Source organism: Chrysemys picta, chromosome 2 (genome assembly GCF_011386835.1).
Source record: "Chrysemys picta bellii isolate R12L10 chromosome 2, ASM1138683v2, whole genome shotgun sequence".
NCBI lineage: Eukaryota > Metazoa > Chordata > Testudines > Emydidae > Chrysemys > Chrysemys picta.
The window spans coordinates 89,351,951-89,373,829 of NC_088792.1; the positions used below are offsets into that span (position 1 = coordinate 89,351,951).

General features: G+C 39.2%; 1 long non-coding RNA gene across 1 annotated transcript; it reads left to right on the forward strand.

Moving 5' to 3' along the window:
* Nucleotides 1-761: 761 nt before the first annotated feature.
* On the forward strand, nucleotides 762-20,929 carry LOC135981105 (uncharacterized). Its single transcript, XR_010598067.1, has 3 exons — nucleotides 762-1,152; nucleotides 5,625-5,728; nucleotides 20,733-20,929. It is a non-coding gene; the product is annotated as an uncharacterized LOC135981105 (long non-coding RNA).
* Nucleotides 20,930-21,879: the final 950 nt, after the last annotated feature.

The following is a 21,879-nucleotide window of genomic DNA, read 5'->3' on the forward strand; positions in this document are numbered from 1 at the left end:
TCTTAGCTGTGTGAACGCTACAGAATTACACATAGTAAAAACTACTTTTGTTACTAAAATAATCAGGCTGACTCTGAACATATAATCCTAGCATCAGCAGCTGTGTTAAGAAGGTACCATTTTTCTACCACCACTTTTCAGAGTAGAACCACCTTTTAATGTTCTTCTAGTATTTCATCCAGACAAGTTATGCCTTGCTTCCTTTTCTAAAATTGCAGTATATTGCTAGTACAGAACGAATGCTGTGTACATCCCACTGTGATATCTTAGAAACAGGCCTACCAGATGATGTAGCAAGTTAAATATAAGTCTAGGCTAGATAAATTCTTTAAATGGGTATTGTTAAGATAAACACACAAACAAGATTAAATCTGTGTGCACCATTGAAGTGAAACAAAAATGTGTGGGATTTTCATAGGTGACTAATGTTCAGTGTTTAGCATAGAAATTGAGAGAGCTAAGACAGTGCCACATCCAGGCTGTATTCCTTCTTCCACATATACTGTTCTGTCTCATCAAACGCTTCTGAAAGTAGAGTTCTCTAAGTTCCTGTATGTGATCGTACTATACCACCCTCTGTTGGGGAGGCTATTTCTCATAACACCTAAGGGAGCTAGGTGCCCAACTCTCATTGAAAGTCAGGCACCTTTGTAAATCTCACCCTTGGTGTAAAATCAAAGTGAGTATTGCTCCTGAAACCTTTCCTATTTCTATATTGCAGCCTTTTAGCTCTGCATTCTTGCTTTCCTGCAAAAGGAGAGGAGATTGTTTAAAAAGGACTCCAGACATTCACCCCCACCCCCTTTTCCCAGCATGAGATAGCATTTCCCAGCTTGCTTTTGTGAGGCCACAATCTCAAACAGAGGCTGGTTGAAAGCCAGGTCTTTCTTCTCTTAAAAATGGCTGCTCAATATTACCAGTCTCTTTTCCACAGGTGAGTCCTTATAGAAGGTTTGACTAACTTATTCTCTTCCAAGGACTTTTCAGAAGTTGGATAACAGCTGAACACAATTACATGGGGAAAGCTGAAAACTATTTTTGCCTCTCTGCGGGTGACTACACCAGTTTATCTAGTCTACCCCACAACTCCGGTTGATGTCAATGGGACTGCAGGTGGTCAGCACAAGTGAAAAACAGCACCTGGTGCATCAGGTACATTGTTACTCTTGGAAAGTTTTGATCTCTATAAATAAGGTACAAGCCTATAATTAATCTGGTTTGGTTGGTTGAGGGTGACCTTTCCATTACAAAAAGACTATATTTACACTGATTTTTAAAACTAATCAACAGTACTCATCTAGAGAGGGGTCTCTTTAATGTGGTTTCACTAATTAGCTGAACATGAAACATTTTAGAAAACGCATTTAAAAAAGTATATCTAGAAATAATGACAATGGCTTATTTATGAAATGCTGGCAAACTACATGGTCTGTCAAGAATACTTTTGTTTTTAAATCCTTGTCAATGGTTTACTGCAAGCTGCAAAAACAAAACAGTTGTTTGATCTTAGTGTGAGCAAAAAGAGACTGTGCAGTCCACTGAAAATATAAAAACATAAGTTACTAACGCCTTGAATGTTCATAGTCTTGGATTAATGTTCTGTACAAAAATGGCAATGAAATCTACATAGTGAAATTGCTGAAACCAATAATATGTTTGAATAAAACAGCACCATATGGAAGGGGATAAAAGAGAGGGAATCAATTTACCACAAAGTGTTTTCCACCATTCATCTCCTTCGATGGGCATAAAAGGCAAATAGTTGCCATAGAAACAATAAAGTAAAAATCTATTTATTGGGGTTAGGTGTTTTGCTGCTGTTGGAAATGAAAATAAAAGTTAGTTGGATTGAATTTTGCAGGTCAACATGCTGCCAGTACCTCTGGTTCAGTATATTCCACTGTTGTCATCTGTGTTTTATTTAAATGGTTAATGATTTACAAGCCCGTTCTATTTTATCAGTGTGTGGTTGGTATTTTAGTAATTTCAGATCAGGCCTTGAACTCTACACTGCCATTTGGGAACTTTTTAAAAATTCAGTTGTAAGCAACCAGCTCAGGACTTTGTTAATCCAGGATGTATTTTATATCATTCTTGTCTGACAGACACTGTCCACTTTTTACCACATAAACTGAACTCACACATTACATTACATACCGATTGGTGACTTCGAAGCCTTTTGCGCTGGATCTGTTTAAAGAGGTATCAGTTCCAAATAGTCCTCCATATTCAGAATACAACTACTCTGGCCCTGAAACTGATGCCTCCTAGTATGTACCAGCATGCAGAGCTTATGGATTTACAAGAGCACTCACTGCAAAAACATGCCATCCAAAGTACCCATAAGATTCAAACAACCCCCCAAAAAACCCAGAAATGAGGCTGAAATTTGGACCTAGATGTGTACATTCTCCAACCCCTGTAAGAATTGGGTCTAGGGAGCCAGTTCCACCTAATACAGAGAATACCCAGACAACAGATACTTGAACTGGAATATTTTTGGTGTATAATGCCCCACAATAAAAGTCAAAATAAAATATATCATAAAATTTCTGAGGGAAAACATCCTTGGGATGGGAGTTTAAATTAAAAACAATACCTTGAAATACTAGAGAGACTCCAAAGAAAGGCAACAGAAAATAAAAGCATAGTTGGTTATGACCTATAGTGTAGAGACAGGCATAATCTGGAACAAAATATGTGGACTTCCTATCTGCCTGCCCCTGAATTCTGAGCTGAACTGGAATCCAGAATCTAAAAATATATTCCCAAATTCGTATTTAGGTGCATAAATAAGTGGCCTGATGTTGATTTGGCTGAACTCCTCAGCTCTCATTTTTTTAAGCAGTTAACTAGAATTGCCAGCTTTGTTCGTCAGTCCGAAACTTAATTTATGATTTAAAGGGGGTTTAAAAAATAATATACGTAAACAAACTGTTGTCCATTATTCTCCAACTTTTATTTTTCTGTATTATTTGTGGAAAGGCCACTCGTGTGTTACAAGGGTTACAGACAATTAAAGAGACAATAGCCAGATTTTCTTAAGTTGCTAGTGATTTTGTGTGTCTCCATTTTTTGGAGACCCAGTTCAAGACACCGTTTAGAAAGCAATGAGCCTCTGAAAATCAGGTGCCTTTAAGGTGTCACAGGTGGACACCCAAAATCGCTGATCACTTTTGAAAATCATAGCTAAAGCTTCTGTCCCAAAGAGTTTGCATTCTAAATAGACAGGCATATAGATGAAGAAAGGGAAGTGATAAAAAACATGATACACGATGTAGTTTTGCATAGGTGATTTTAGTTCCATTCTTCTCTCTCTCTCTCTCTCTCTCTTTTTATTGAGTGGGGGAGGTGGTAGGGTTCACTGATCAAATTACTTAATACACCTCTGAGGGGATAGATGGAATTAACACAATTTTGAAAGAAGGCCATTTTTAAGGATGGTCTTAAGGCTATGGGTGAAATCCCAGCTGGGAAAAGCACTATGAAGAAAATAACCCTAAAAAAAGGAACTTGGCATTTGAAAAGTAAAATAGTTTACTTTCCCTGCCAAACACCATTTCATGATGATCCCATGACATTATATGTGTCATGTGAACAGTATCAGACAAGCTAATTTAGCAAGTGAGTTATAGCTTTATTATTTATTTGTATTACCATAGCACCTAAGATCCTTAGTTGTGAACCGGGACCCAATTGTTTCCCTGATAACTGATCCATAGATTCTAGGACTGGAAGGGACCTCAAGAGGTCATCGAGTCCAGTCCCCTGCCCTCATGGCAGGACCAAATACTATCTAGACCATCCCTGACAGACATTTATCTAACCTACTCTTAAATATCTCCAGAGATGGAGATTCCACAACCTCCCTAGGCAATTTATTCCAGTGTTTAACCACCCTGACAGTTAGGAACTTTTTCCTAATGTCCAACCTAAACCTCCCTTGCTGCAGTTTAAGCCCATTGCTTCTTGTTCTATCCTTAGAGACTAAGGTGAACAAGTTTTCTCCCTCCTCCTTATGACACCCTTTTAGATACCTGAAGACTGCTATCATGTCTCCACTCAGTCTTCTCTTTTCCAAACTAAACAAACCCAATTATTTCAGCCTGCCTTCATAGGTCATGTTCTCAAGACCTTTAATCATTCTTGTTGCTCTTCTCTGGACCCTCTCCAATTTCTCCACATCTTTCTTGAAATGCGGTGCACAGAACTGGACACAATACTCCAGCTGAGGCCTAACCAGTGCAGAGTAGAGCGGAAGAATATCTTCTCGTGTCTTGTTCACAACTCACCTGTTAATGCATCCCAGAATCACGTTTGCGTTTTTTGCAACAGCATCACACTGTTGACTCATATTTAGCTTGTGGTCCACTATAACCCCTAGATCCCTTTCTGTCGTACTCCTTCCTAGACAGTCTCTTCCCATTCTGAATGTGTGAAACTGATTGTTCCTTCCTAGGTGGAGCACTTTGCATTTGTCTTTGTTAAACTTCATCCTATTTACCTCAGACCATTTCTCCAATTTGTCCAGATCATTTTGAATTATGACCCTATCCTCCAAAGCAGTTGCAATCCCTCCCAGTTTGGTATCATCTGCAAACTTAATAAGCGTACTTTCTATGCCAATATCTAAGTCGTTGATGAAGATATTGAACAGAGCGGGTCCCAAAACCAACCCCTGCGGAACCCTACTTGTTATACCTTTCCAGCAGGATTGGGAACCATTAATAACTACTCTCTGAGTATGGTTATCCAGACAGTTATGCACCCACCTTATAGTAGCCCCATCTAAATTGTATTTGCCTAGTTTATCTATAAGAATATCATGCAAGACCATATCAAATGCCTTAATAAAGTCTAGGTATACCACATCCACCGCTTCTCCCTTATCCACAAGACTTGTTATCCTATCATAGAAAGCTATCAGATTGGTTTGACATGATTTATTCTTTACATATCCATGCTGGCTATTCCCTATCACCTTACTACCTTCCAAATGTTTGCAGATGATTTCCTTAATTACTTGCTCCATTATCTTTCCTGGCGCAGAAGTTAAACTAACTGGTCTGTAGTTTCCTGGGTTGGTTTTATTTCCCTTTTTATAGATGGACACTATATTTGCCCTTTTCCAGTCTTCTGGAATCTCTCCCTGTCTCCCATGATTTTCCAAAGATAATAGCTAGAGGCTCAGATACCTCCTCTATTAGCTCCTTGAGTATTGATAAATCAAAACTGAGACAGTTTTGTATAAACCCTTTGTCAGTATTTAATATAAAGCAAATGATTAGTGTTCCTTCAAGTACTCTCCTTAACAAGCTACCCATTCAATTTTACAAATTTAAAGTTTGTAAATGTATTTGAAATGTCTCTTAAAGTCAATTGTCGCATCCTTTTACCATAATCTTCATAACTCTCACAGTATTAGAACTATATTTAAGTTACATTATAGTCTAATCTGAAAATAGGGTAATGTATGTGTTTTTATAATAGGTTTCAAGAAGGCAATTCAGTTTAGACGAAACAAGAACCTGCTGTACAGTTGCCCAACATGCAAATGAAATCTTTTGGTTTAAAAGAAAAAGTTTGAACTTTTTAAAAGTTATACTTTTCTCTCTCCTTTTTAGTGCCACGGCTCTATACCTCCTTTGTTAGGTTTGGCTCAGACGGGAAAGAGAAGTATCCAAGCATCCCAAGAAACACTGCTATCATGAGACTTCTTTCCCAGCAGGTAACAAGGTGTAAAAATCTCATGGCAAACCCTTTTCTTGGAAAATTTCCCTCCTAAAGTTGCAGAATTCAAGAAGTCCAGATTATACAACTGTTTAGATATTTATCTGAATTAATTAAAGTTCCTGAAACTTTTGAAGTTCAGCCTGCGCTAAAGCCCCCCTACACTTTAATAGGAATTGCCCTGAGCAATGCACTGAAAATGTTAGCCTACTACAGTGACTGCAGAGGGAGCCATGCATAAAATTATTATTGGCCAGATTCTGAAACCCTTCCTTTGAAAAATATCTTCCTCCACAAGAAGTCCAATTTAGTTTGAATCGGACTACTTGGGAAGTACAGCATTACTCCAGGTCAGGGTAGCATAATCTGGCACATTGGCAATTACTGCCACAACTTTGTTGCACGTCTCTTTTCACTGAACCTGCATGCTTGTCATTCCCCCCATTAAGACTTTTTAAATAGACATTTTGTCTTAAGTGAATGATATTTTTCAGTGCACATTAGCCAACTGGCAACCCTCTTTGCATTGTGTGATGCAAATGGTGATGGAATGGTGATAGGAAATAAATTACATTAGCAGCTTTTTTGATATTATGGATGGAGGAAACAGGTGGAGGGAGAAAGTGCCATCTGGAAAACCGTGATGAATGGTCAGGGTGGTCAAGAAATCACAGCTCTGTCTAGAGGCTGCTCTCAGCACATGAAACTGGTCAGCTACAAAATGGAGAATAACTGGTTAGGCAGTAGTACAGCTGAAAAAGGATCTGGTGGTTATGGTGGATCGCAAATTAAATATAAGCCAACAGTATGATACAGTTGCAAAAAAAGGCTAGTATCACTCTAGGGTCTATTAACAGGAGTGTCATATGTAAGACATGGAAGGTAATTGTCCTGCTCTACGTGGCAATGGTAAGGCCTCAGGCTGGAGTAGTGTGTCTACTTTTGGGCCCCACACTTTAAGAAAGATGTGGATAAATTAAAGAGTCCAGAGGAGAGCCCCAAAAATGATAAGAGGCTTAGAAAAGTTGACCTATGGGGAAAGGTTAAAAAATCTGGGCATGTTTAGTCTTGAGAAAAGAAGACTGAGGGGAGACCTAATAAGTCTTCAGATATGCTAAGTGCTGTTACAAAGAGGATGGTGATCAATTTCTCTCCCTGCCCACTGAAGGTAGGTCAAGAAGTAATGGGCTTAATTGGAGCAGGATAGATTTAGGTAACATATTAGGAAAATCTTTCTAACTGTAAGGGCAGGTAAGCTCTGGAATAGGGTTCCAAGAGAGATTGTGGAATCCCCATCACTGGAGATTTTCACATATATCTTCAGAAAATTTCAAAAAAAATCCCTTCGAATTGGAATATCTTATACTTTCCCATACTATCGAATCCTAGGTCAGGAAGGCACTGGAACTTAGACCTCAAGTTTTGCTTGTCTACTGTGAGTGAGTCACCATGGTTGCTTTTTAAATATAAAGGGCACTAACTCTTCTGTTGCAAATGGAGCGCTGATTTCCTCTTGCAGAAGGGTTTGAAGAAAGCTGTAATCACAGAGTCAGTGATTCAAACATGTCACTGGTGACTGAAGTACCATGTTGTTAACATCCAAAGAGGGGCCATTTGTGATGCTTGTGGTGTGTCCATGTGAAGCTGATTGATAAACTAAAGACTGAGCTTGGAGGCAGCCACTAAATCTTAAAAAAGAAAACTAAGGAAATCCAAGGTTGTTTGTTCAGAGAATTGTGCTGCCATGTTCATGAAATATGGTAACTACTTTCTGTCTTTATTTTAGGCAGGAAATAGAGTGGAGCACTGGGTAAATGTAAAGCAATCTGTACAAAATGAGTGTTATGGGTTATTAAAATGGCAAATACAGCATCTGTGTACAGGCATATATGTCGGAAATATACACACACAGACAGAGAGTCCACCTGTTCTTTAACAACAATTTATTTTTTGCATGACAAGAAAAGCTGGCTCTATTGGCAAAACAGAAACTTACATTGCAAACAACTTTATGTTCAATTCAATCTTTATTCTACATTAGTTTTGAGTTCAGTTTACAGATGAGACCAAACTAACACCAGGCACCCAAACACCAGAACTTTCCGGTGTGAGGAGAGGGGAGTTTTAAAATCTAAACCAAAATTCAGAATGTAATTCTGCAAATGGTCCCTATATTAATGAACTGAAGTAGGGCAAGAACCATCTTTTCATTCTGTGTTTGTACCCAAACTGTGACGAGGACTCCTAAGTGCTCCAATAACACAATTAATACATTTTCAGATCCATACAGCCTTGGAATTTGGGATATGCACATTCTGAAGCTGATTTTTTGTAGCTTGGGCTCATTTCTGTCAAATAACTTTAATGTGCCGTATAAATTAGCTAAGAATTCTCTATCTGTAAGCATGCAAAGGTATTGCCCCAACAGCACTGGTTTCAGTGGACAAATAGCACTGAAGAATATTCTGTGGGCCAAGTGCCTTTTATTTATGTCATAGCTCATTTTTCGGATGTTAAGGGCTGCATATGCACCCTTTCAGATCCAAATGACCACTGGTTTCGAGGGTGTTCTGATATCTCATGGACAGAAGGGAAGCTCCTCCCAAGAGTGTAGAACTGTGCAGCTAATATTTGAACAGGTTATAGTTAAATTGGATGGAGTAATGTTGAGAAACAAATTATACTTATATGTGATGAGACAGGGAAAAAACTGAGATTATATTTAGTTTCAGGAAATAGTGATTATGAGATTACTTGAAGCCCATGATGAGTCCCATTGATTTCATGGGGAGTGCTTTAAATTAGGTGTTTAAGTACCTTATGGCCATATGCTGAATAGCTGGAGAACATCTAAATTTCTGCACAGTCCATATGTTGCAACCAACATGGGGGAATTCTTTATTAGACCTTGTCCTAACAGATAAATAGGAACTTATCACAGAACTAAAAATTAATACTACCTTAGGTACAAGTGATCATGACTTGATCATATTTCTAATGTGCAACAGCATAAAGTCAGACAAGTTTTTTATATATATATATATATATATATATATATATATATATATATATATATATATATATATATATATATATATATATATATATATATATAAAGTGGTACTTTTATAAGGCCAATTTCACAAAGCTGAAGACAGTAATGAGCCAAATCGGCTGGGAGGAAGAATTTAATCAGAAAAATGTGAATAATTGGGAATCATTTAACACCTTACTGGATGCCTAAAAAGCTACAATCTCACAATTGAGGAAAAGGCCCGTGCTGATTAAAAAACTGACTTGGTCCAGAGAGGAAGTGAAGGCAGCTATAAAAAAATTAATATATATTTTTTAGTTAGGAATTGTTGAAAATTGATACGGGAAGCAAAGAGATACAAAGAGACATCTATGTCCAGCAGAATTAAGGACAATAAGGAGTTTTTAAAATATATTATGAATATATAAAATATATATAATACATAAAAGGAACCCTGACAATGGTATTGATCCATTACTAGATGGAAATGGTAGAATTAGCAGTAATAATGCAGAAAAGGCGGATGTGTTCAATAAATATTCTGTTCTATATGTGGGGAAAAATAGATGCTATAGTCTCATCACTGGGGGTGATGATAATACTCTTTCCATTCCACTAGTAGCTCTGGAGGATGATAAACATACACTACTAAAGTTAGACATTTTTAAATCAGCATATTCAGACAACTTGCATCCAAGAATTTTAAAAGAGCTGGCTAAGCAGCTTGCTGATCCATTAATATTGGTTTTCAATAAGACTTGGAGCACTGGGGAAGTTCCAGAAGACTGGAAGAAAGCCAATGTTGTGCCAATTTTTAAAAAGGGTGAACGGGATGAGTTGCGTAATTATAGGTCTGGCAGCCTGATGTCTTTCTCTGGCAAGTTAATGGAGCAACTGATACAGGACTTGATCAATAAAGAATTAGAGACAGATAATTTAAATAATACAAATCAACATGGGTTTGTGGAAAATATATCCCTGTCAAACTAACATATTTTTTAAGAGATTACAAGTTTGTTTGACAAAAGTAATAGTGTTGATGTACTGTACTTAGACTTCTGTAAGGCATTTGACGTGGTACCACACAACATTTTGATTAAAAAACTAAAATGATATAAAATTAACATGGCTCATAGTAAGTAAATTAACATCTGGCTAACCGATAGTTCTCAAAATGTAACTGTAAATGGGAAATCATCCCACCAGCAGGTTTGTTTCCAGTGGGGTTTTGTAGGAATTGGTTCTTGGCCCTCCACTATTTAACATAACTTGGAAGAAAACATAAAATCATCACTAATAAAGTTTTCAGTTCACCCAAAAATTGGGGGAGTAGTAAATAATGAAAAGGACAGGTCACTGTTTCAGAGCTCTCTGGATCACATGGTAAACTGAGTGCAAGCAAACAACATGCTTTGTAATAGGGCTAAATGTATACATCCAGGAACAAAGAATGCAGGATGGGAGACTATTCTGGGAAGCAGTGACTCTGAAAAAGATTTGGTGGTTAACCAGCTGGACATAAGCTCCTAGTCTGACACTGTGGACAAAAGCAATAATGCAATCCAGTGCTGCATAAACAGGGAAATCTTGAGTAGGAGTAGAGAGGTTATTTTACCTGTATATTTGGGACTGATGCAACCGCTGCGGGAATACTGTGTCCAGTTCTGGTCAAGAAAGATGTCGATAAACTGGAGAGGGTTCACTGAAGAACCATGAGAATGATTGAAGGAATTGAAAACCTGCCTTAGATTGAGCTCCATGAGTGTATCACTGTCGTGTGTAACAAAGAGGTTAAGAGAGAACTTGAAAACAGTCTATAAGTACCTACATGCGGAACAAATATGTTATAATGGGTTCTCCAGTCTAGCAGAGAAAGGTATAACATAATCCAATGGCTGGAAGTTGAAGCTAAACAAATTTCAGGCTGTGGAAAGAAGGTGTACATTTTTAACACTGAGGGTAATTAACCATTGGAACAATTTACCAAGGGTCATGATGGATTCTCCATCACTGGCAATTTTAAAATCAAGATTGGATGTCTTTCTAAAAAAGCTGCTCTAGGAATAATTTGGGGAAACTTCTATGGCCTGTGTTCTACAGGAGGACAAACTCGATAACCACAATGATCCCCTTCTGTCCTTGGACTCTGTGACTCTAGGGCCTGATCCAACTTCCACTTCAGTCATCTGGATTCTTTCTACTGACTTTAATTGGAACTGCATCAGGCCCCGAGAGAGCAAATGATGAATTACCACAATAAAGCCAGATGTTAACAAAGACATTGATCCATAGCCACACGATTTCACTCTCAATCAGGGATCACAAGTTGGCATCCTTCCTTCAATCATAGTAGGATACTCTGAATGGTACATAGAGAGATGCATATCAAAAGCGACATTGGATTCCAATGTCACATCGAGCCTTTACTCACAGCACGAGTCAGGGATGACAGCATTAGGAGAGAACTATCGGGGAGGGTGTATTACTCAGCAGGTGCCCTGAGCCTACCAGCAGATGCTTCAAGATCTTCAAGATTACACATGAGAAAACTGCTCCTCCTTTTCCCTTATATGATTCCCAATAACTTAAGCTGTATGGCTTCTGTGACACTTAGGGGGGTTTCATTAAAAAGTCACCATTTTTCCACCCCTTTTCTTTGTATAATAATGTATTTAGAGATGAGAGAGCTGTAAGAGCAAATAATTCAGGAATGTATAAGATGCTTTATCAAAACAAAACATACTAGCCAGTTCATTACATATATGTACATCTATTTTGGTGTCTTGCAGTCTTTATAGGTTTCTAAAGTATTCATGTCTGCAATGAAACATGTTTCAAATGGAAAATAAATGTAGTAATTAACATATTGTGTGCAAAGGCTTTATTCTTTTTAAACTAAAAGTATGACTTATATTTTTGCTGACCAACTTTTCCCATTATCTGCCTCGACAAACAACCAACTCTACTAATAAATAATTCAGCAGAAAGAGGCTCTTGGCTTGCCTGTGTAAAGAATTATTACCTACATTAGATGACAATCTTGCTACCCAGGAGAGTTTTAGGGTATGTAGTTTTGACTAAGTGATGTTGCTAAATTCCCAAACAGCTCCTTAATAGTTTTCCTCTAAATTTTCAGGGTAGCTCTGCAGCAAGAAATGTACTGTGCCATGGGATAAACCAATGGCTTAAATGATTTGGCATCCTTCAGAATTTATGCTTAAAGTATTAATCCTTTTGAACCCATTTTGTAGCCACATGGAGATCATAAATCATTCTACAAGAGTCTTGCTATAAATCGGTGTTAATTGGGCTGTTATTTTGAAATGTTACCATGATTATTTCTTTGGTTCACTCAAAGAAACATTTTGGGTGGCTGGCAGGTTAAAAGAGGAAGTAATAAAAAGATGCACTATCCAAAAACAGAGACAATATTCCATTGCTAAATTGCTCCATCTATTTGGTGTGTGAGCAAGCCACATTTAACATAAACTTTTAAAAGCTGAAGAGCTTTTTTTAAAAAAAATGAATCCATTATCCTTCGCAGCTTTCCTTATGCAGAGGGTTCACACTCAAGAAACCCCAGGCATAGGAATAATTAGTAATTTAGAAAAGCTCTTGTTCTTAATAATCATCTCAATTTCCTGAGGTAAATGGATTTAGAGGATGAAGGTGAAGTATACTTGTTTATCTTCTGAAGTATGGTAAGACCAATTCTCAGCACAACTTTTCTGTAAAAATAATCATTCGAGTTTGATATTTTGTTTTTTGGTGGGTTTTGTTTTGGGGGTTTTGGGGGGATGGGGGAGGAGGGGTAAATACACAGGCGTGTGCAAAAACCTGCATTTGTGAAAGCAAAGTAGATGTTGCATGTGCAAATTGGTGACTGTTCATAAAACTCCCTGGCTAGATCTACAGTTTCCATATAATATAGTTCTATTATTATTTTGTATTACTGTATAGCAGGGGTTGGCAACATTTGGCACGCGGCTCGCCAGGGTAAGCACCCTGGCGGGCCAGGCCAGTTTATTTACCTGCTGGCGCAGCAGGTTCGGCCGATCGCGGCCCCCACTGGCTGCGGTTCGCCATCCCGGGCCAATGGGGGCAGCGGGAAGCCGCAGCCAGCACATCCCTCGCCCGTGCCACTTCCCGCCACCCTCATTGGCCCGGGACGGCGAACCGCGGCCAGTGGGGGCCGCGATCGGCCGAACCTGCTGCGTCAGCAGGTAAATAAACTGGCCCGGCCCGCCAGGGTGCTTACCCTGGCGAGCTGCGTGCCAAACGTTGCCGACCCCTGCTGTATAGTAATACATAGAGACCAATACCAAGTTCAAGGCCCCCTTGTAACAGGCAGTGTACCAGCTGTAGTGAGAGACCGTCCCTACTCCAAAAAGCTCACAACCTAAATAGTAATTTTTCCGTTTCCCCTCCCTTTATCTATCCCTGTTTTACTGATGGGGAAACTGAGGCAAAGCAGAAATAAATACTTTGACCAAGGTCATACAGGAAGCTTGTGGAAAATCAAGGAGTTGAACTTGGATTTTCTGAGTCCTAGTACCATGTCTTACTACAAGACCTTCCTTTACCTCTAGACTAGCTGTTTGCAGTTATGGGGTGTCTGCAAGGAAACACTTCTTTGTGCATGCTAGTAGATTTACCCCTATGTATATTGGGAATATGCAGTTATAGAATTTGAATAACAAATTCATTTGTGGAATTTATCTGTTTGCCAACATTACACATCAGACTATAGACTGATAGGTACACTTAAAATGTTCTACCTATTTGAGTGGGATTACCTACTGGTATTCTCCATTTGAAATACAAGGAGTATCTCTGCAGAGTAGAATTATTCAAAAGATAACCTTTTTGTATTTTTAAAATAAACTATAGGGACAAAATTTCAGGGACTCACCTATGCATACTCATGTAGGGGCTGGTCAGAATCTAACCCTGCCCAAATCATTCATCATTTCTAAGTGCCTACAGCAAGAAATCTGTACAAGTATTTCCATTTTGAATGGAACTGAATGAATAATTCACAGCAAATAGGTTACTCCATGAATTAAATCTCCTATTCTGATGCACAATGTCTGCAAGCAGGTCAGTTTTTCTCAACGGCATTGTTTATTCAAATTTACTTGGTGACGTTTTTTCTAAGTTGAATTTTGAAAAGCTTGCAAGGATTCAGCATTTGATGTATGAAATTTGTGCTGTGTTGGTTAGTTGCAATGGGTCACAGAATTCATATGGTGTTCCTATTTGACATTTAAATGAGCATAATTCTTATAACCAGGAGTGCTGGAAGAAAGCACTGGGGTATTAAATCACTCAGGGAGAGGTAGCAGTAAAATAGGATTAGGAAATTTTAGAACATTTTAATGGGGTTTTTATTTTCTGGGGCATGCAGACCTTGCCCAAGGCATCATTTCTACAAAAAACTAGGTCAATGTAGGATTTATTGGATGGGCAGAGAGTTTAAATATAAACTTTCTCTTGTTGCATTCACACAAAGTTATTGTGAATAGGTTTGCTGTCCTACTTGCAAAGGGTGTAGTCAGACCCTTATCTGATTAATTGAATTGCCTCTGTGGCAGGATTCTGGTGAAGGATTTGCTGTTTCAGCAAAGGCACCCTCCCATATAAAATAGGCAGCTTCCTCTGCAAATACTCAAACATGGAAGCTTGGCATTCATTTCCCATAATACATGAAATGAGTAAAATTCTATTGCAATAATGGCCTTGAAATGGAACAAAAAGGGTCACAAGAAGAGAGGAAGTGAATTTTATTCTTAAATTCAAACTAATACCCAACAGAGGAATGTTTGTGGCCTAGTTTTGTATGACCACATTTTAAAATCTGTTATGCTTGTGAATTTTACCAATGTACTTGTAAATCTTTCTTGACATGGAGATTATTAGGTACACCAAATATTATAACGATAGCTTTGGTAGTTACAGAAAGTCTACAAGATGGAAATACAAAATAATATGTTGCTGACATTTAAAGCTTTAAAAATATCTGAACTTTAAATGCACTTGTCTAAATGATCACTAGATGCATAAACTAGAGTAGATGTGAGTGAATATTTAAGCTACTAAAAATATCAAGGAAAATTTTGTAGCGGTGAGGTCTATTAGATTGTACATTCATCTGACATTAAAAGTGGCAAAAAGCCTTATCACTTGACACTGGAAAAAACACTCAAGGGCTTTACATTATTATTTAATATCTACATTACAGTCATACCCGCAACCCCAATCAGGCCCATTGTGCTAGGTACGGTATATATACCATCAGATGACATGTTCCTATTCCACTGTTATAGTAAATAAAAGTAGACAAATCAGTACTCCAAATGAAATTATGCTTTATAAATGTAGTGGGCTTTATTCTTTTTTACACTAAGGCCCATTTACACTGCTCCGACAGTGAAACAACACTTTAAAGTCAGTGTAAATCAGTACCTTAATCTCTGTTAAAAAAATAAGGCTGAAATATTCTCATGGCCACCTCTCAGTAATAGCCAATTAAAAGAGCACTGTTGCTCTAGCAATGTCTGTCTCAGTGAGGTTCACTTTACCTTAGGGTGAAGCAGTTCTATTGCCAAAATGGAACAGACTGGAGAAAGCAGTGGTCCTTCCCACTGAGCTTTCCTTTGACTTTCTTTGTCTTTAGTACAAGAAAGGACGTTCTCCTCTGCTCTGTCCTCAAGGACAGCTCCTGCCCAAAGCAGGAAGCGCTTACAATGGCTACGATCACATGTCACTGGCCTTATTTAAAACTTATTAAAGGCCAAATGCATGCCTTTATTTAAGGATGTTTATATAACCCATTGGTGAGTGTGTACTATGTGTATGCCTGATCCATAGAGGAGATAAGTCTGTTGCGGCATCAGCCAGAAAGCTTTGACTCTTTAGCTCATGCGGTTGCAGCTCATTTAGCTAGGGGTGGGTGAGGAAACAGCTGAGCACATTGCTAGTGCTTCCTAGTGACAGGTGTCCAGTGCAAGTACTCATTCAGTAGGAGATCTGTTTCCCTGATAAAACTGGAATTAGGAGAAGGCATTCCCTAAAAAAGACAGGGAATGGTGATGGGGCTTTCAGTGACTGGTCCCACAGGCTTCAGTTTGCTACAAAAATGACACTATTTAATTCTAATTGACTTGCTAAACCTAGACACACTCATTTATTTACCTTTTCTTTTCTGCTTAACACCATTGAGACGCTTTGTGCTCTGTCTATAAATCATGCTGTTTATTGCTGCTGTTATATTTATTTTTTTTAAATGTTGCAACCTGCTGTGAAGAAGTATAATGGAAATCAGTCAACGCATGTTAATTGTAAGTCTCTCCACATGAACCACACTCCTGACTCACACAGGTAAACAAAATGAATGGCAGCTTTCTAGAAATAGCTCTCGCACTATTACCTCTCTGCACAGTGTGCTGCTTTTTATAATTGTTCTTTAAAAAGTGTTAAAACTGTCTCACTCGATTAAAATAACATTTGGTAACAATTCATGAGGACTATCCTCATTTTGAAACAAATTAAGACTAATTGATGGTAAGTAAATTAGAAAACTGAACATGGAAACAGGTTGAATATTAGTAAGGTAACATCCATGGGCTGTTTTGATAATCTTTATAGTGTTGCCAACTCTCATGAGTTTGTCATGAGTCTCATGATAATTGTTTTCCTTAAAGCCCCTGCTCCTGGATTCAAGTGGATATGTGATGATTTGGGCCTTCATTTTTAAAAGAAAAAGTAAGTTTCTAGCCCTCAAGGTTGTGGAGAAAGCTTCAAAATGTGGCCCCAGTGCACCCTAAAGGCTCAAAAAGCAGAAGACAAATAAAAAGAACACCAAATCTATTGTTTTTACATAATCTCATTATTTTAAATCCAATCTCATGATTTTTGGCGAGCCTGACTCATGATTTTTGAACATTTGGGGTTGGCAATACTGCAATCTATCTTCTGTGAATCCGGCTGTGTAGCAGTGACTCTCCAAGCAAAGTGCTAAAAGTTGTTCTATGCCTAATTGACAATAAAAGCTCAGGGCTTGTCTACACTTACAGCACTGCAACAGAGCAGCTGCACCAGTGCAGCAGCAGAGGGAGCTGCAGTGCATAGTGAAAACACTACCTACCTTGACCGGAAAGTTGGTATAACTGGATTTTCCACCCCTGGGCGATGCAGTTATACCAACATAAGTTGGTAGCGTAGACCAAGCCTCAGTTCTTGCCACGTTATCTTCGGTCTCCCTGTGTGCTGCTGGTGATAGATTCAGATAACACTGGTCTACAATTTTTGAGAAGTCGTCTGCTTCAGAGATAAAATGTGCTATTTATTATGTATTTTGATGTGCTGAATTCAAATATGACAAAACAACTGATTGGCTACTGTTTCTAAGATATTTAAGTTTTTACATTTTATGTCTGTGTATATTGTGTAGATAGTAGAGTTTTAATCATAAATTGTAAACCTAGGTCTTTTCATGTGTTTATGGTTGCTTTACATGATAATATTTCACCTGTCCTGTTTATGTAACACTTTAAAAATCAGCAAAAGGGTTATATAAATAAAATTTATTATGAAACAAAAGGCAAAAAACTATTATGTACATAGTTTAGTCCTATTCAGTGTCTACTCGGCGCTTCTTAGCTTGTCTCTTGTATTCATTAAATGGAGCATCTCTTGTCACTGTCCAGCAATAGTCTGCAAGTATTGATGGGCTCCATTTGCCCTGATAGCATTTCTCCATTGTTGCAATGTCCTGGTGAAATCGCTCGTCCTGCTCGTCGCTCACTGCTCCGCAGTTCGGTGGAAAAAAATGTAGATGAGAGTGCAAAAAATGTCTCTTTAGTGACATGTTGCAACCAAGGCTTTTGTATGCCTTGAGGAGGTTTTCCACCAACAACCTGTAGTTGTCTGCCTTCTTGTTTCTGAGAAAATTTATTGCCACTAACTGGAAGGCTTTCCATGCCGTCTTTTCCTTGCCACGCAGTGCATGGTCAAATGCATCATCTCGAAGAAGTTCACGAATCTGAGGACCAACAAAGACACCTTCCTTTATCTTAGCTTCACTTAACCTTGGAAATTTTCCATGGAGGTACTTGAAAGCTGCTTGTGTTTTGTCAATGGCCTTGACAAAGTTCTTCATCAGACCCAGCTTGATGTGTATGGGCGGTAACAAAATCTTCCTTGATTCAACAAGTGGTGGATGCTGAACACTTTTCCTCCCAGGCTCCAATGACTGTCCGAGTGACCAGTCTTTCTTGATGTAGTGGGAATCTCTTGCACGACTATCCCATTTGCAGAGAAAACAGCAGTACTTTGTGTATCCAGTCTGCAGACCAAGCAAGAGAGCAACAACCTTCAAATCGCCACAAAGCTGCCACTGATGTTGGTCATAGTTTATGCACCTCAAAAGTTGTTTCATGTTGTCATAGGTTTCCTTCATATGGACTGCATGACCAACTGGAATTGATGGCAAAACATTGCCATTATGCAGTAAAACAGCTTTAAGACTCGTCTTTGATGAATCAATGAACAGTCTCCACTCATCTGGATCGTGAACGATGTTGAGGGCTGCCATCACACCATCGATGTTGTTGCAGGCTACAAGATCACCTTCCATGAAGAAGAATGGGACAAGATCCTTTTGACGGTCACGGAACATGGAAACCCTAACATCACCTGCCAGGAGATTCCACTGCTGTAGTCTGGAGCCCAACAGCTCTGACTTACTCTTGGGTAGTTCCAAATCCCTGACAAGGACATTCAGTTCACCTTGTGTTATGAGGTGTGGTTCAGAGGAGGAGGATGGGAGAAAATGTGGGTCCTGTGACATTGATGGTTCAGGACCAGAAGTTTCATCCTCTTCCTCTTCCTCGTCTGACTCAAGTGAGAATGATTCTGGTGCATCAGGAACCGGCAGTCCTTCCCTGTGGGGTACTGGGCGTATAGCTGTTGGAATGTTTGGATAATGCACAGTCCACTTTTTCTTCTTTGACACACCTTTCCCAATTGGAGGCACCATGCAGAAGTAACAATTGCTGGTATGATCTGTTGGCTCTCTCCAAATCATTGGCACTGCAAAAGGCATAGATTTCCTTTTCCTGTTCAACCACTGGCGAAGATTTGTTGCACAAGTGTTGCAGCATATGTGTGGGGCCCACCTCTTGTCCTGATCTCCAATTTTGCAGCCAAAATAAAGGTGATAGGCTTTCTTAACCATAGTGGTTATACTGCACCTTTGTGATGCAAAAGTCACTTCACCACAAACATAGCAGAAGTTATCTGCACTGTTCACACAAGTACGAGGCATCTCTGCTCACTTTGGCTAAACAGAAATGTGTCCCTTTGCAAAATCAAACACTGACAAATAAGAGAGCACGACACTGTATGATTTCTAGAGCTGATATAGGGCAATTTGTTTAGCAGAGTGATGTAAGCTTTGTTAGGATTGCATCATCCATGACTTCTAGGAATAACATGATGCAATTCATATAATGTATGACGCAATACCAGCTTCAGATTGCATCATTCATTGTTTTGCCTAAAAAGCAAGTACTGTCCAAACCAAGCCATAGATTTATTCATAGATCCAGTCAAAGATGTATTTTAATCATTTCTGGTTTAAATTGAGATCCCTTCCCTTTATAACTCACGTATCCTCTGCCATTCCCAAGTCAAGGGTCGTATATACTGACCCAATAGCATATCTTGAAAACTAGAGCCAATCAACAATTTTAAGCATCATTTTCGTTCTCAGTGACCCAGAATTAGTAAAGTTTGACTACATTTATTTCAGAAGCATTTTGGCTGTAGAGCAGTGTAATCAGAGAGGTTCAGTTTGAATGTTCTTGGATGTCTGGAAAGCACTTACCATATCATGGGTGCTTCCACAAACATATAAACTAGTGGGGCACGTAGGTTATTAACTGCTAGTACCTAATCTCCTTGGGTTGTCTGTTGTCTGAACACTTTCTGCAGCAGGAAAATGAGATGAAAATGGGAGCAGTGATCTGGAGGGCGTAAACACTCTTATATCAGCTAAAGCAAACCTCCCCAGCATGCAACCTGATGGAATCGCAGACCTCATTCCCAGTTCATTATTAACGTTAATAGGAGATACACATGCACATCGAGGTGTATTGAAGCAAGGAGAGTCAGAAGATATTTGTTGCAGAAAATACAGTAGAGTCACTCAACATATCTTAATTTGTCTTTGTTCAATGTATTCATTAAATGAGCTATTTGTCTCCTAATCATTACAGCGCACAGTTGCTTTCCCCCCAAGTATTAATCAGCAATGCACGTTAAAAATTTGATTTGAATTAAAGAAAAATGTACAGTCCTATCACTGAATGTTAAAATTTAGAAAATGAATTGAGTGGGTGTGCTGTTTACAGAGCCACTATAATTGTGATTCCCAGTGACTGGGGAAACAATCTTGTTTTCAGTGCATGCCCTTTAATTATAGAATGTCTCATTAATTTTTAAGATCCTGGACCGCAGTACTCAAATCTCTTATCTTTCGGTTATTCGCATGGATGACACATGCCTTGGAATTCACTAAATAATAAGCTAGGTTCTTATTCTCGCTTTAGTCTTTCCTCTAGTTGAGAAATAGTTCCTCCAATGTTAATGCAAAATGAAGAGGGATCTACGCTTCATTACTACCATTTACCAGAGGAGTGCCGTGTATAATCATTCTAGCAATTTGGGTCTGATATTGTAATTATTTCCTGGAGAGAAATGCATCTGTAACTGGACTGTGGTATTGATATATGTCATTGCCCTTCTGGATACTATTTCACTACCCCATAAGGAATCTCTGAGGGCGGTCTCAGAAGTAGTCCATATTCTTTTACTGTCTTTAGGAACTGTTCATTTTACCCCAGATGAAACCATTCATTTTTTCCCTGTTTTATATCTATATGCATATACGTATGGGATGTCTCAGGGTGCGAAGTGGGCCTGATCCAAAGCTTACTGAAATCTACGGAAAGACCCTATAGGGTTCAATGGACTTCAGTTCAAGCACTGAGTAAGAGGATGGAACATCACCCCTGAATGACACAGGAGAGGGATGTCAAATCTGAAATGGAGTTATCACTTGGAAAAGAGGCTGAAGAGCTACCTTTTCACAGGTAACTGGGGACTGAGGTGAGCATCATTGACTCTTGTCAACCCCACCCCTTGGTGTCTATTACATGGGGGGGATTGGACTGAGCCTCCCAAGAGGTCATCTTTCCCCACGGAGGCAGCCTGGGGAATGGTGTGAGATAGGGTGACCAGATGTCCTGATTTTATAGGGACAGGCCCATATTCAGGGCTTTGTCTTGTATAGGTGCCTCTTATTCCCAAGCCCCGTCCTGATTTTTTGCACTCACTATCTGGTCACCCTAGTGTGAGGATAGGAGGTGTACTTGGAAGGCAAAAGAAATCATCATGACTCCTTCCAACTACTATTTTTAGGGGCTCTACTTGAGGTCCCTGAACCTCTCCATTACTGGGGTTGCTCTGTGCAGGTTACTGCTGCGGCATTGTATCCCGCAGCCCCTCACAATGTGGGACTTGGGAAGGGAAGGTCTGTGGAAGCCCCTTTGAGGAGAGAGAGATTAATCTCATTGGTATGAGCTCCTTGTTTCCGGGTGGATGTTTCTGGGTCACAGCCATGCAACCTCTGAGCCATGCAGAAAGTGTTCTTTGCCACTCTATTACATCTTCCTGGTTGCCCTGAAAAAATCAGCCAGGCCAGGAGAGCGTTCGCCTTTGCAGGAACAAGAGTTGGGACCTCCGAGTGAGGATCTGGCTCAGAGTTGAAGTGTTTTACATGGTGAAAGGACTAGGTAACTGCCAAATTCTCTGCTAGCTTTGCTCTGCTAAAGTCAGTGGAGTTGTCAGCGAAGAATTTGACCCTGTGTTGTTGGTTTTTCTTTAAGTTGCAAACCTAGGATGGGTGGGAGTAGTATTCTCTGAGGTGGCACATACTTGCAGTTGGGGCAACAAATCTCTTAAAACAGATAAATGTAATGGATCCCCCAGACTTTGTCAGTGATCAGTAAAGGATTTAGTCCCAAGGAGGTCTCCAAATAACCTACCCCATT